The sequence below is a fragment of the Trichosurus vulpecula genome, chromosome 4 (assembly GCF_011100635.1).
Source record: "Trichosurus vulpecula isolate mTriVul1 chromosome 4, mTriVul1.pri, whole genome shotgun sequence".
Taxonomy (NCBI): Eukaryota; Metazoa; Chordata; class Mammalia; order Diprotodontia; family Phalangeridae; genus Trichosurus; species Trichosurus vulpecula.
Window position 1 is genome coordinate 137,345,269 of NC_050576.1, and position 14,923 is coordinate 137,360,191.

At 34.9% G+C, this 14,923-nt stretch overlaps 1 protein-coding gene across 1 annotated transcript in view; it reads left to right on the top strand.

Moving 5' to 3' along the window:
• AKT3 (AKT serine/threonine kinase 3) overlaps nt 1-14,923 on the top strand; it is a 429,482-nt gene that overhangs the window by 347,066 nt on the left and 67,493 nt on the right. The gene's annotated exons all lie outside the window — the stretch shown is intronic.

Genomic DNA, 14,923 nt, shown 5'->3' on the forward strand with positions numbered 1-14,923 from the left:
CGAGAGAAAATAAGTTAGGCCTTCAGCACACTGGGCAGAATCCCTGTGGTAAAATTTTGGAAGGACATGGACAAGGATCTCACATGATAGGCCTGCATGGATGGGCTGTGCAGAGCCATTTGAATATTTGAGAGAGTATCATAGGGTCATAAATTTGGAGATGGAGATGGACTTCAGAAATCAGAGTCTAGCTCCATCATTTTACAAATGAAATTGAAACGCATAGAATGCCTTACATGAGGACAAACATAAGAAATGGCAAAGCTGGAATTCAAATTCAAATCCAGTTTATTTCTGACATACCATGCTTACTTTTAAATTAACTGATTTTCTGTGGAAATGCTTTTTCTATTTCTTGGGGGGGAAGGGGAACTGTCTGCCTTTGTACTATCTCACTTCCATCCTGTCACTCCACTCATATGGTCATAGTATCACTTTAATTCAGGTACTGGTTATCTTTTATCTAGACTATTGAAAATGCCTGTTAATTCCTTCCCCTTAGCATTTTTCCTCATTAGTTCATACCCTATTCAGTTGCCAGATTGTTCTACCCATATCATTTCCTTGTTCAGTGAGTTCCAGTAGCCCCCTATTACCTCTCAGACCAAGTACAAACTTCTTTGTCTGACATTTTAAGTGAGTGCTTCACAATCTGGCTTGAGCCTATATTTCTGGGCTTATTATCACTCTCTACTCTGTTATCTACTACATTCCAGCCAAGTTAGCATACCTGCTGGTCCCTATCCATGGTATTCTTTCTCCTACCTTTGTGTCTTTGAACAGACTCTCTCCATACTTAGAATGTATTCCCTCCTCACCTCATAGATTCCTTACTTTACTTAACTTAAAGGCTTAGCTCTGGTGACCCCTTCTATAAAAGGTCTTTTGTGATCTCCTTTTCCCATACCACCAAAATGCTTTGCGTGTAATTTATATGTATTTTGCATTGGCTTCTCTGTGTATGTGTTGTTCTACTCAAAAGAATATAAGTTTTTTGAAGGAAGGGACCTTTTCAGTTTTGTGTTTGTATCCCTTCCACATGGCACAGTGCCTGGCATATAGCAAATGCTTAAAATGTTTATCAAATGAGTCAAAGAATCTGATGAATTAGTTGTATTATTATTTCTATTTTATGTAGATATTTATGTATATTTTATCTCTATAAGTTCATTATTAACTCACGTAGAAAATTTTTCACCTTTTGACATGATTTTTAGTTTCATTTCCCTCTTAAAATCCTCTTATACTCTAAACATTTTTCCTTTGTTGGCTGGCATTTTGTCTCGAAAGAACTAAAATCATCTCACTTTAACTTCACGTAGGACATAGGTGCTGGCAGTCAGAACTCTAGTCCTGCCTACCAATTTATGAAGGTGTGATTTGAGTGATTTTTAACTTAAAATCCATCATTTCCTGTCTATAGTGATCATTTTAAATTTTCTACTTAATTCATAAATTGTGATCTCCATTATCAAGAATTTGTTTAACATGCTATGGCTACTATAGTTATTCATCATGGTCAAAATTTTATTGTTATTGGCTAAAAGAATTCTGAAAACAAAGAATGAACTGTGATATATTCTTCAGAGTCAGATATTGAGTTAAAATAAAGAAGAGCCTTAGAGTATGTTTCTGAGTGCGACTATATATTACATTATGAAATATCATTAACTTACATTTCCTGAAATTCAACTTGAATGAATATTAGATAGAATTACTGCCCAAAACTTTCTAGGAGAGTGATATACACTTAGCAGAAAAAGAAGTAATATGATATGATGTTTTAATTTAGGGATTTCAGAAATGCAGTTTTGTTCATTAGCATCTGATGATGTCTGCTAATGAACATGGTTTAGAAACAGACTTCCATAGAAGTTTGACTGAATTTGGAAAAGGTAACATTAAGCAAGTAAAATGATCTACTGTGATTATTTTTGTTTATTCTATACCACGTGGAAAAACTAATTAATATAGCCAACTTATTAAATAAGACAAGATTTGTGTCTGCTTTGGAATATACAGAAATGGAATAAATTTGAAATAGTCCACAGTAATTTTAGACCCATTGTGTAAGATTCTGTAGCTTAACATTGCACATATTTACCAAATGGTTCCTAAGAGATTTTTTAAAAATTATTTTTAATTGAAAGTTCATCAGGATTCATAAGTTCATTGGGAATGGAGAGGAGCTGGTGTAAGTCATTCATAAATTAATGCCATATGTATGTGGGCTCGGATTTAAATAGAGTCCATTTTCTGCCCAGAAGAAAACTGCTTGTACAAGAGGGGACATAAACAATATAGGAAATCATGTTCTGAAGTTTCCAGATTTCTAATATTTCTTTCATCCCAACCCCATACCTAAGCTTAATAGAGAATCAGGGCCATTAATTTGCAGTGGATAAATCTTTTTTTAAAATAATTACAATTTTTATTTTTAGTTTACAACACTCAGTTCCATATAATTTTGAGTTCCAGATTTTCTTCCCCCCTACCCACCTCCCTCCCCAAGACGGCATGGAATCCGACATATCTTCTACATATAACTTGGAATGGAACTTACTTACACAATAGTCAGGTTGTAAAGAAGAATTATGACCAATGGAATGAATCATGAAAAAGAAGAAACAAAACCAAAAAAAAGAGAGAGAGAGAGAGAGAAAAAAAAAAATGAAAAACCAAGGGGAAAAAAATGTAGAGCATACAGTGTGCCTCAATCTGCTTTCAGACTCCATAGTTCTTTCTTTGGATGTAGATAGCTCTCTCCATCTTGAGTCCTTCGGAGTTGTCTTTGAACCTTGTATTGCTGAGAAGAGCAAAGTCTATCAGGGTTAGTCATCATAGAATCCATGTATCTGTGGTTGTGTATAATGTTCTCCTGGTTCTGCTCCACTCACTCAACATTACATTGTGTAGGTTTTTCCAGGTTGTTATGAAGTCTGTCTCATCCCCATTTCTTATAGCACAATACCATTACCTTCGTATACCACAACTTGTTCAGCCATTCCCCAATTGATGGGCATCCCCTTGATTTCCAATTCTTTGATACTACAAAAAGAGCCGCTATAAATATTTTTGTACATACGGGTCCTTTTCCCACTTGTGTGATCTCTTTGGGATACAACCCTGGAAGTGGTATTGCTGGGTCAAAGGGTATGAACATTTTTATAGCCCTTTGGGCATAGTTCCAAATTGCTCTCCAGAATGGCTGGATCAGTTTGCAACTCCACCAGCAATGTAACAATATTCCAATTTCCCCACATCCTCTCCAGCATTTATCATTTTCCTGTTTTGTCATTTTAGCCAATCTGACGGGAGAGATGTGGTGCCTAAAAGTTGTTTTGATTTGCATTTCTCCAATCAGTAGTGATTTTGAGCATTTTTTCATATGCCCATAGATATCTTTAATTTCTTCCTCTGAGAACTGCCTGTCCATATCCTTTGACCATTTCTCAATTGGGAAATGACTTGTATTCCTATAAATTTGGCTCATTTCCCTGTATGTTTTAGAAATGAGGCCTTTATCAGAGACACTAGTTGTAAAGATTTTCTCCCAATTTTCTGTTTCCCTCCTAACTTTTGTTGCATTGGCTTTTTTATACAAAACATTTCAATTTGACATAATCAAAATTATCCATTTTGCATTTTGTAATGCTCTCTGTCTCTTGTTGTGTCATGAATTCTCTTCTTTTCCATAAATCTGATAGGTAAACTATTCCTTGCTCTCCCAAATTGCTTATAGTATCAGCCTTTCTTCCTAAATCATGAACTCATTTTGACTTTATTTTGGTATGTGGTGTAAGATATTGGTCTATGCCCAGTTTCTGCCCTACCATTTTCCAATTTTCTCAGCAGTTTTTGTGGAATAGTGAATTATTAGCCCAGAATCTGGATTCTTTGGGTTTATCAAAGAGTAGATTGCTATAGTCGTGGACTTCTGTGTCTTGTGTACCTACCCTTTTGCACTGATCCACGACTCTGTTTCTTAGCCAGTACCAGATAGTTTTGATGACTGCTGCTTAATAGTACAGTTTAATATCTGGTATGGCTAGGCCATCTTCCCTAGCATTTCTTTTCATTAATACTCTAGATATTCTAGATCTCTTGTTCTTCCAGATGAATTTTGTTATTATTTTATCCAGCTCTGTAAAATAATTTTTGGTAGTTCGATTGGTATGGCACTGAATAAATAAATTAATTTAGGTAAAATTGTCATTTTTTTATATTAGCTCAGCCTAACCATGAGCAACTGATATTTTTCCACTTATTTAGATCTGACTTTATTCGCATGAAGAGTGTTTCATAATTTTGTTCATATAGGCGCTGGATTTGTCTTGGCAGATAGACTCCCAAATATTTTATGGTGTCTACAGTAACTTTGAATGGACTTTCTCTTTCTATCTCTTGCTGTTGGGCTTTGTTAGTAATGTATAAGAATGCTGAGGATTTACGTGGGTTTATTTTATATCCTGCAACTTTGCTAAAGTTGTTTATTATTTCCAGTAGTTTTTTACTTGATTCTCTAGAATTCTCTAAGTAAATCATCATGTCATCTGCAAAAAGTGATAATTTAGTTTCTTCTTTGTTTATTCTAATTCTTTCAATTTCTTTTTCTTCTCTTATTGCTACAGCTAACATTTCTAGTACCAAATTGAATAGTAGGGGTCATAGTGGACATCCTTGTTTCACCCTTAATCTTATTGGGAATGCATCTATCTGCTCTCCATTACAAATAATGCTTGTTGATGGTTTTAGGTAGGTGCTATTTATAATTTTAAGGAACACTCCATTTACTCCTATGCTTTCTAGTGTTTTTAATAGGAATGAGTGTTGTATTTTGTCAAAGGATTTTTCTGCATCTATTGAGATGATCATATACAGTGGATAAATCTTCAGGAAATTTGTTACCTTTTATGAAATAAAGTTTACTATTGTTCCCATGGTTTTATTGACTGTATTTTATTAGACTCAGATAACAATCAAATGTACACTTTGTACAAAAAATCTGAGGTGATTTTAGTTTTTCCCCTATTTCAGTTTGCTCCTTTCAATTTATTACACTGATTTCTTTGTGTGCTCATTTTTTTACTGACATTTTTACCTTAGTTTTAAAATTGTGATAGTCATTGGATTTGGCACTACATAGCCATATTTTTCTTTTTGGTTCTGTGATCAAAAAAAAAAATGAGCCAGATCTTTGATTCCCAATGAGGAAACTCCTTCATGTAGGTCAGCATGTATTATATAACTTACAGTTTCTGGGGCACTGCTTGACTTATCTAAGGTCATGTACATGTACATATACATATACATATGCATACACATATACACATACACATTTACATCCACATCCATGTACAGATAGGTAATTAGATAGATAGGGGTGTGTGTGTGTGTGTGTGTGTGTGTGTGTGTGTGAGAGAGAGAGAGAGAGAGAGAGAGAGAGAGAGAGAGAGGACTTTAATCTAGGTCTTCTTCAGTCTGTGACAAGCCCTCTATTCTTTGCCACGCTGCCTTTGTTTTCTGGGGGGAGAAACAACCCTGTGGCAGTATAAGGCAAGTGAACTGTGATTTTTCATATTTGTTGGCAATATCATTGGCATCCATATTGCAGCATTTTGACTACTATCCTAAATATTTACTCAGAAAACATAGTTAGAAAAAGCATTAGCCTAGCTTGATATATCTTGCTAGAATTAAAAAGGAAAAGGGAATCAAAATGCTTATTATCTGTCATATCTTAATAATTTTAGTTATTAGTTGCTCATATGTATATGTTAGGAGTCACCTTTCTGTGTCGTTGTGTAGAAGGCAAAGTAGTGGAAATATAATGGGCAAAATTCAGTTATATGATGATCAAAGTAAAATCTTCCTGGGTAGATATCGTGAAGATTTTTTTTCAAATGAATTATTGTCATCCTTAGCATCAGCTATTACCCTGTATTTCTGTAAGTTTAGATTTTAACTTTTTGTAAAGCCACTTCCTAATATAATAAAAGGCATCTTACTTTTCTGATCACACTAATGAAGATTATTTACCTAGGTATATTCACTGCATCAGACTATTGTGTTCATGTCTTCCTGCAACCAGTCAATGCTGTTAGGTGATTAGTATTAAAAAAGATCAGTCCTTGTGACCATGGGAAGCTTGTGTCATTAATAACACTTTGCAATTTCCTGAAGGCGATCTACTTCTCTTCCTTCTATTCAGTGCTGGGCTTACTTCATCCATCTGCACTGTCTGTCCCAGATATACGTATAAGTGCTATAGGTTATCTGTCTAAATTGCAAAGCATAATCTAGGCAATAGACATTCTTCATCCACTTTGCATTTCCCATGTGGATGGTTAGGCCAGCACTGTTGAAAAGTTATGAATCTTACGAAACTCTTAAATTTCCAGAGCTGTATGGAATTGGCAAAATATATGCCAACAGGAATATCAGGTATTTGCGGGTAGTCTTTTTTCAGCTTATATATTTGTATCAGTAAGGCAAGATTCACGATATTGATGATGACCATGACTATGCCTTTATAGTTTAGAATTGCAAAACATAAGAGACTCTATGTAGAATGCAGAAGAAGTAAAACATTTATTCAGACACCAGGGGATCAGATCCCAAAACCAATCATTCCAATTTGACACAGCAACAATTATATCACAAAACCATTAAGTCCACTTCAATGTACCAACAAGGAGATTAAAACACAGTATCACAGCAAAGAGCCAAGCCATCCTGTAACCTTCCCTTCTGCTAGGGCCTTCCTGTAAATACTCACTCACAAATCCTAACTGTCTGCTTGCCTGTGTCCTCTCCTTCTGCAGTTCTGAAAGCCCTTGCAGTTCTGAAAACACTTGCAGTTCTCAGCCCTTCTCTGTCTCTCCATCTCTTCTAGTTCTTAGTCCTCTCTCACAGTTCTTTTTTGTTTGTCTTCTTCTTTTTGCAGCTCTCTGGTCTCTGCAGCTCTCTAGTGTGAGCTTAATGGCAACCCACAGGGTATACGTACCCTGTGTAGGCCTGGGGCTTAGTACCTAATAGCAAAAGGGTGTGGGCCTGCCTACAAGCAAGCCTTTCCTAATCAAGCTTCCGTTAACTAGCTCCCTCTGAGACCTATTGAATGGGTGCAGAAGATCTTTGATCACATTAGCACCACAATATTGTGCTGGATATCCTCCATCAAAGTGGCAAACATCTTTGCTGAGCCTAAATATTCTTGTTTTATACCTCGTTTGATTATAATGAATAAGTCTTTGAACAGGGTTATTTTTGTTGCTTTGTCTTTAATATATGGATGATACCTATATCTTGTTGGATAAGAGCTTTTAAAGCAATGGTTTACTCTATTGAATCAAATCTTATTTTTTCATAATTAGCAAACAGTAAGCACAAAAACAGTATGACACAGGGGGCAGTGGAGAGGTGCATATTCGGTATATGTTCAGAATACAACATGTAACCAATGAAGAACTTGAGATAATAGGTGTAAAAGATGTCTTTAGGGAAATGTATGTCAGGAAAAGAATATGGCGTCATCATATGGTGAGTGTAATGGATGACAGATGGACAATGAAATTGTACTTGTGGCATCCTTGTGATGTTAGAAAAAAGTGAAGAAGGCCTCCAGCACGTTGGATGGACTCCCTGTATCAAAATTTTTGGAGAACATACTCATTTGTAGATGATTTGCAATTTGCATCACTGGAGGGGAGGGGCATAAAGTAATAGGTATTTGATAAGCACCTACTGTGTGCCAGGTACTGTACTAAGAACTTTACAAATATTATCTCATTTGATCCTTGCAACCACCTTAGGAGGTAGTTATTATTATTATTCCCACTTTTACAGATGAAGAAACTGGGTCATACAGAGCTTATGCCTGTGAGCTTTTCCTGTTTTTCAGGGTATCATCCCATTTCCCTATTTTGTGTTCCATTGATTCATTGATTTACAAAGCGTCTTGATTTGATAGAGAAACTGGACTATGTGCTAAGCACTGTGTCAAGTAGTGGGATGTAAAGAAAGGCAAAAAGGAGTCTCTGCTCTCAAGGAGCTCATAGGCCAGAATATTGCGTTGCTTATAAACTGGGATAGCTTTTTAAAATACCTTTAGAAAAAGAAAGAATGAAACTTCTCTTAAGTAGAAAATTCCAGTTCCTTATTATTCTTAAAAATAAAAACATCATCTTTAATATTTATTCTCAATTCCTCCCAATTCTTGTTTTTAGAGAAAGAGGGCTCACTGTGCCTTATATATCTAAAGTATATATCAGTGATACTCTTTAATGTCAGTCTTTTAACTGAAGTTAGTACTTTTGAAACATTTGACTTTATTACTTGAAAGAAAAGCACATAGCCAAAAGCAGGAATATAAAAATGTTTATTATGTTCTTTCTACGTATTTAAGGTTTTTTCTAGAAGGCTTGGGTTCAATAGGAGTAAGATAGGTCAGTGCCTATTTAAAGTCTCTGCCTCAAACTCCCTTTTTGGTGGGCATATAGAAGATGTCAAAAGGGAGCAGTACCACTAGGAGTCTTCACAGTGATCCATAATGTCCCTCAGTGTTCACCTTTTCCATAGAAGCAATGAACACTAGGAATTTATTTTCTAAGTAATAGATCAAGCTGATTAGAGACTCTTCAAGGTCCAAATGATTTAAAGTAAAAGGAGTACAAAATAAGTTCCTGAATATGGCAGTCATAGAAGATGTTATCTAAAGTTCTCCGTTCAAATTATAATTAACCTACATTTGAACAGATGGGAAAATTCAGGGCAGTTCTAGGACTTTGCATTTGCTATCCAAAGAGCACTCTTGAGTACCCTTGGAGACATGGCTGGAGAAGGGTAACCTTTTAATACTCACTATATCCACTGTTAAAGATGTCACAGTAATGATTTTCAGCTTCTCTTTTTATTGATAATTTAAAATATTAGAAATTTTGAAGATTTGTGAATAAAAATACAGAAAATACAAATATACAAAAATACAGAAAATATAAAAATACAGAAAACAAAATTTTCTTAATAAATAAACGATTTTTTTTTCCTCCGTTCATGTTTTTTCCCTTTTGGTTGAGGAAGTAATCTTGCCTCTCACAATATTATATAGAGTAAATATGTACAAGCTATAAAGAACCTATTATAACTGCTTTGGTAAGTATGTTTTTAAATTCTTCCAATTTTAAATCAATTCTGAACTTTTTCCCCACAGTTTAAATTGGTACAACTTGTTTACAATAAAGCAAATTTCATTTAATTTTTTTATGCTTTAATGTTAACCCTTTCCTGTCCTCCACCATTAAAAAAGAAGGAAAAAAAACTATGACAAAGGTCATAAAATAAATATAGGTAGTAAGATTGCCAATTTGGGGGAGATTGTATTTCTTATTACTTTTTGACTATTTCGTGACTTGAGTGAGGATGGTAGAGGTAGGGACCAAGATATATAACCTGTTGTTTGAAACTACTGTTTCTACCAAGCATCCATTTTAGCTTAGGTCCTCAGATCTGATATCCTGAAATCCTGAAATTTCATCATAGCTTCTCTAAGAGCCTAATTTAATTCCCAAAGCACTTTTAATTCCTAAGCAATTCAGTACCTCTCTTTCCTGTCTCTAGGATGAGAGACTCATAGCTTTATAGATATAAAATACATATAGGCCATTTAATCTATTCCCTTAATTTTACACAAAATTGTGGCCAAGAAAAGTTGAACACTTGATCAAGGTCAAACTGAATATTAAGCAACAGAGATTTGAACTCTAAATGCAGCGTTCTTCCCTATACTCTTCTCACTGAAGTTGTGCTTTAAAGAACAAAGTTTAAAGTTTGGTGAGTTTACAACTGATTTTTGCTTTGCAAAATGTATGTCAGAAAATGAATGGATAATAAAAGCTGTTTTTCTGGAATCATCTGGAGAATTATTGCAATGGGTTATTTTAAAACTGTAAGAATACTTTTATTAGTCATAAAATAATTTTAATTTTCACTCTGTTGAATGAGTAACAATATTGAAACTATGAAAGATAGTCATGTTTATTCATTTCACCTTAGGTTGAATTAGAGCTATTCTACTGCACCTTGGGTCCTTCTGTGGGCCCAAGGGGTGTGTTAATCAGCATTATTGCACAGACTGTCATGCCTTATTGCTTAATTAATTAGTTGTCTTTAGGATACTCAAGATCCTAGCTCAATCAATATTATGATAATGAATCTAATCATTGAAATTAATGAGACTTGTATTAAACATATTGTGCAATTCTCTGGGTAGTGATTATTAAGCTATTACAAAAGATTTTCAAAAACAAAATCAACTTAAGACTAGAACTTTAAATAATTCTGAATTTGGGAATTACAAATATGTATTTGGTATAAAATGCACTGCATTTTAATGCACTTAAAAAGAACCAAGACTACTATTCTGAATACAGCAGTTTATTGTCACAGTGAACATTCTGATTTATGATCAAGGAAACATTTGCAAAAACAGTAGTTTACTCACCATTTATTTTGCACAAAGAGTTGGACACAACTGAAATGACTGAACAACAACAATGGTTTATTAAATTTCCTTCAGAACAAACAGAATGCTTGAGGAATGGAGAAGAAGGGAGGGAGCATGTATTAAGAAGTACCTACTGTTTGCCAGGCACTGTGCTACATATTTTTTATGAATATCTCATTCAATCCTCACAACAGCTTTTTGAGGTAGATGCCATTATTATGCCCATTTTATAGCTGAGGACACTAAGGCAAATCCTTAAATCCTTTAAATCCTTAAAATTCTACTTAAAGAAACTTAAAAATTCTAAAGAGACAGTGGTTGCCTGTCCCAGGTGAACTCATTTTTTCTTTTGAATGGAATACATTTTTGGGTGTCAGGTCTGTGATGATTCCAATAAAAATATTTCAAAATCAGAACTTCTGCCTTAATTTTCATTATATAGAAACATTTGTAAATTCTTTTTAGCATGTAACATATGTGTATTATATAGAATTTAGTTTATGCCTATGCTTACAATAGTATTTGGATATAGAGTTCATTTTCATTTGAACTCATATTGCTCTGTGTGTTTGTGTGTGTGTTGATTATTTGCTCTAGACCTTTGATTTCATAGGTATGGGTAGTATCTTGTAAAGGAACTCTCTCTACCAATATATACTGTAATTTTCATAGCAACTCTGTGTAACTTCTATATTCTTAGAGAGTTGCCTAGGGCATTGAAAAATTAAATTAATTGTCCAGGGCAATAGCTTTCTAGCCACTGCTAAGTATTGCTTCTTAACATAGTAATTTAATATTTAATTTGTAATATGTAATTTCATTCTTGCCTAATTACTTTAAAACTGTCCAGTTTAAGTGGATTTTTCAAATTATTTTGCATTCTTTTAGTTACATTCATGATTTTTATATTGATACCTTATTCTATGGAAAAGAACCTCTCTCTGTCATTGACTATTTGTGTGGACTCCTAAAAGTCGTTTGACATCAGCCAGATATGGTAGAGCATACCTATAATCCGTTCAGCTGTGGGAAGTTGTGGCTGCTGGATTGCTTGAGTTTGAGATATCTCAGCTGCAATAGGACTGATCCATACTAGGCTATGGCACTGATATGGTGAGCTTCCAAGACTAGAGGGCTATCAGTCTGTCTAAGCAGGGGTGAACCATCCTAAGTAAGAAAAACAGGGTAGATTAAAGGTTCAGTCATTAGGATCCAACCTGTGAGGTGCTGCTTGGGTTTCCAGCATGACTGAGAAAGGGAGACCCAATTTTCACACTTATATGCACCCCCCAAAGGACATTTGACCTCATCATATCCAAGTTTCCTCATATGCAAAGTAATAGTCCCCTCTGTCTCAGGGGCTTATCCTATGCCCTATTTCAGCTTACTTTCAAAATTGACTTTAACTTAGTGTCTTTAAGCTTTAGAAGAAATTGAGAATATAACTATTAAGATAATTGAATACAAAAATTAACCAGTTTGAACACAAACATTTGAATGGGATGCCCAAATAAAGAAAGCTTTCAACAAATAGCTATATTTTTACAAAAAGTTGACTTTCTCACCAATCATAAATTCCTAATTTAAACCTGGTTTTCTCCCTGGTCTTAACTGAATGCTTTTTTTCAGTTTGTATTAAAACCCTTAATTGTGAGTAAAATTTGACATGGGATTTAGCAAGAGTTTCAGGGTTCTTCAGTAGTTCAGCATCAAAAGTCCTTGCATGTGACTTTCTTGGTCACTGGCATCCTTCCTCACACTTCCTGTCTTGTGAGACTATTTAAAAGAAGGGCGTGACTCATTCAGGTTCTTCATCTAGCCTTTTCCTACCTTCTACACATACAAGCAACAAAAAGAACACTCAGAGTATGGTCTTTTCTTCAATCAGAAGGTTTTTCTCCACATTAAAACTACTTCTTTCCCTTTGTTTTTTTTCCCCCAGGGAAATTGCTGTAAACTTCTTCCCAGCTTTCCTGATTGCCTTGTTACTTTACTTCTGTAGTAACACAAGATCAGACATATCTCCTCTTGAAAAGGTCTTTTTGAAAAGGGACCACTTCTCTTTTCCAGATACAAATGCATACTAACAAAATTTTTCTATAATGTGTTTATATAGCACTCATCCTAGAAATATTTATTGAATGCTGCTTAATGATAATAGCTGACATTGTATATGGAAGTTTACACCAATTATCATACTTGATCCCAGCTCTGTGCACAGCGTTTTGTATATTATGGTCAATTATAGAATATTTGTTGAATTAATTCCAATAACACTATGAGATACATAAGGCAGATATTATCACCCCCATTTTATAGCCAAGGATATTCAAGCCTATGGAGATGAAGTGGCCCTCATAAGGTCAATAAGAAAATAGAAGTCTTTCCTTCTCTCATTTTTCCTTGGCACTGCCCACCTAGGGGGTAGCTATCTTTTTCCTGGTAACACGATTGCCAGTATCTCATGAAGCCTAGATTAGTTAAGAAAAGAACCAAAAATGTCATCTGACTCCAGTCAGATTGAAGTGTTGAGGTCAAGTAAAACTGGTGTATACCAAGAGGCATTGACCAGTGGGTGACAAGATAATTTCAAGAGCCAGATTTTAATGCCCAATGTTGGTTATAGAAGCAATAAGAAGACAAAATATGTTACCTAATGAATTCAGGCAATTTGGTGCACAGTGTCAGAGAGCTAGATGTGCTCTTAATATGCAACAAATCTTACTGTGCTGATATTGCTCACAGTATTTCCTCTAAGAATCCTAAAGTTATTGATGAGAGATCAGCTTAACTCAGCTAAGCCATCAAGACCACCAGTTCATGTGCTTAACCAAGAAATGAAAATGAGTAAAAAGCCTTGCACATTTTTATTTCTGCTAGCTAAATAAAACCTCAGACTACCAGAGACAAAGAGAGTAAATGTGAGTAGTGATGTTCAAGCCTAGGTCTTCTGATGGCAGGCCCAGTGTACTTTCCATTATAACACACTTGTCTTATATATTTCCTGTGGGATTTATTAAAAGTCCCAGAAGTGATTTTCTCACTTCAGAGAACTTATGGGTAAAAGGATGGATAAAAAGACCTAAGCATACAAAACCCCAGCTAACCCAAGTAGTAAATAGTAAATGAGTGGTATAGGCAAAGTATATATGGCTTCCAGGCCACAGGTCCCTCCCGCCCCCCTGGTATATATGTTCAGAAGAAGAGAATGGAGTGAGCAAGGGTGTTAGTGGAGGCTTTGTGAAAGGCAGTGGTACTTGACCTGAGAATGGAAAGGTTCAGTGGACAGAGAAGAGGGTGAATGGACGTTTGATGTGGGGGGGATAAAAATAGCAACATCAGGGAGAAGGGAATACACAACACATGTTCAATGCATAGTAAACAGACCAGTCTAATTGGAATTAGACTAATTGGAGTTTGTATAGGGAAGCAAAGAGATATAAAGGTGGAAAGGGGACAGGGGCCATTTTTTTATTCTCAGCTCCTGTCATATTACTTTGAACACAGTAGGCAATTAATAAATGGTTGTTATGTGAATGGATGAAAGGCAGATTTAGGACAGATTGTCTAGAGCCATAAATATAGAGGTAAGTGCTTTGAATGAGGTTTCAGAACAGATTGAAGTCATTTTACTATAGTCAATTTCTCTCAGGATTATTTTTGTCACTCCACACAATTCTTGAAGATACCCCCCCCAAATATTTCGAAACATAAAGAAATGAATTTATTATAATGAATGAGGCAGCTTTTTTTGAGTAAGTGATGCCAGCTTGGTATCCTCTAAAATTATATCATGATGCTAACTTTCCCTCCTTATAAGATAAGTCCTGCCAGTACAAGATTTAGAAATAGATGTTACCTATTCATGTGTCTGTATAAAATCAAATGATCCAATGCAAAGAGAATAAAAAAGTTCATAAGCTCTCTGAAGGCAAGGACTATACCTTATTGGCTTTGCATCTCCTTCAATGCCTCATACATCAACAAGTAATCAATAAATCCTTGCTTAATTGAATTAAATCAAATTGAATCAGATCATCATAACATTTTTTATCTGATATCAAATCTTCAAGTAATTGAGAACATCTGGGTAAAGAGCTGAATTTTTTTCATTTTTAGTGCAGTCGTTTAATGTCATGTATGTAGACAGAAGCAAATGAATGAACTCTGCATATTGGTGAACAACTTGCTTATCTATAAAACAAGTGACTCAAAAATCTGCCACAGACATTATTTAGAAAAATTTAAATCATATTTGACTCTGAAAAAATGTCAGTGTTTTTAGTTAATATGTTTTTAGAGTGGTACAGTTTCAAAGTGTTAACTTTTATATTGCTTTATAATTACTTTAAAAACTATCAGTCAATTATTTGTTTTTAAGGAATGGATGACTTATTAAGTAGTACAGATTCAAAATAGGGA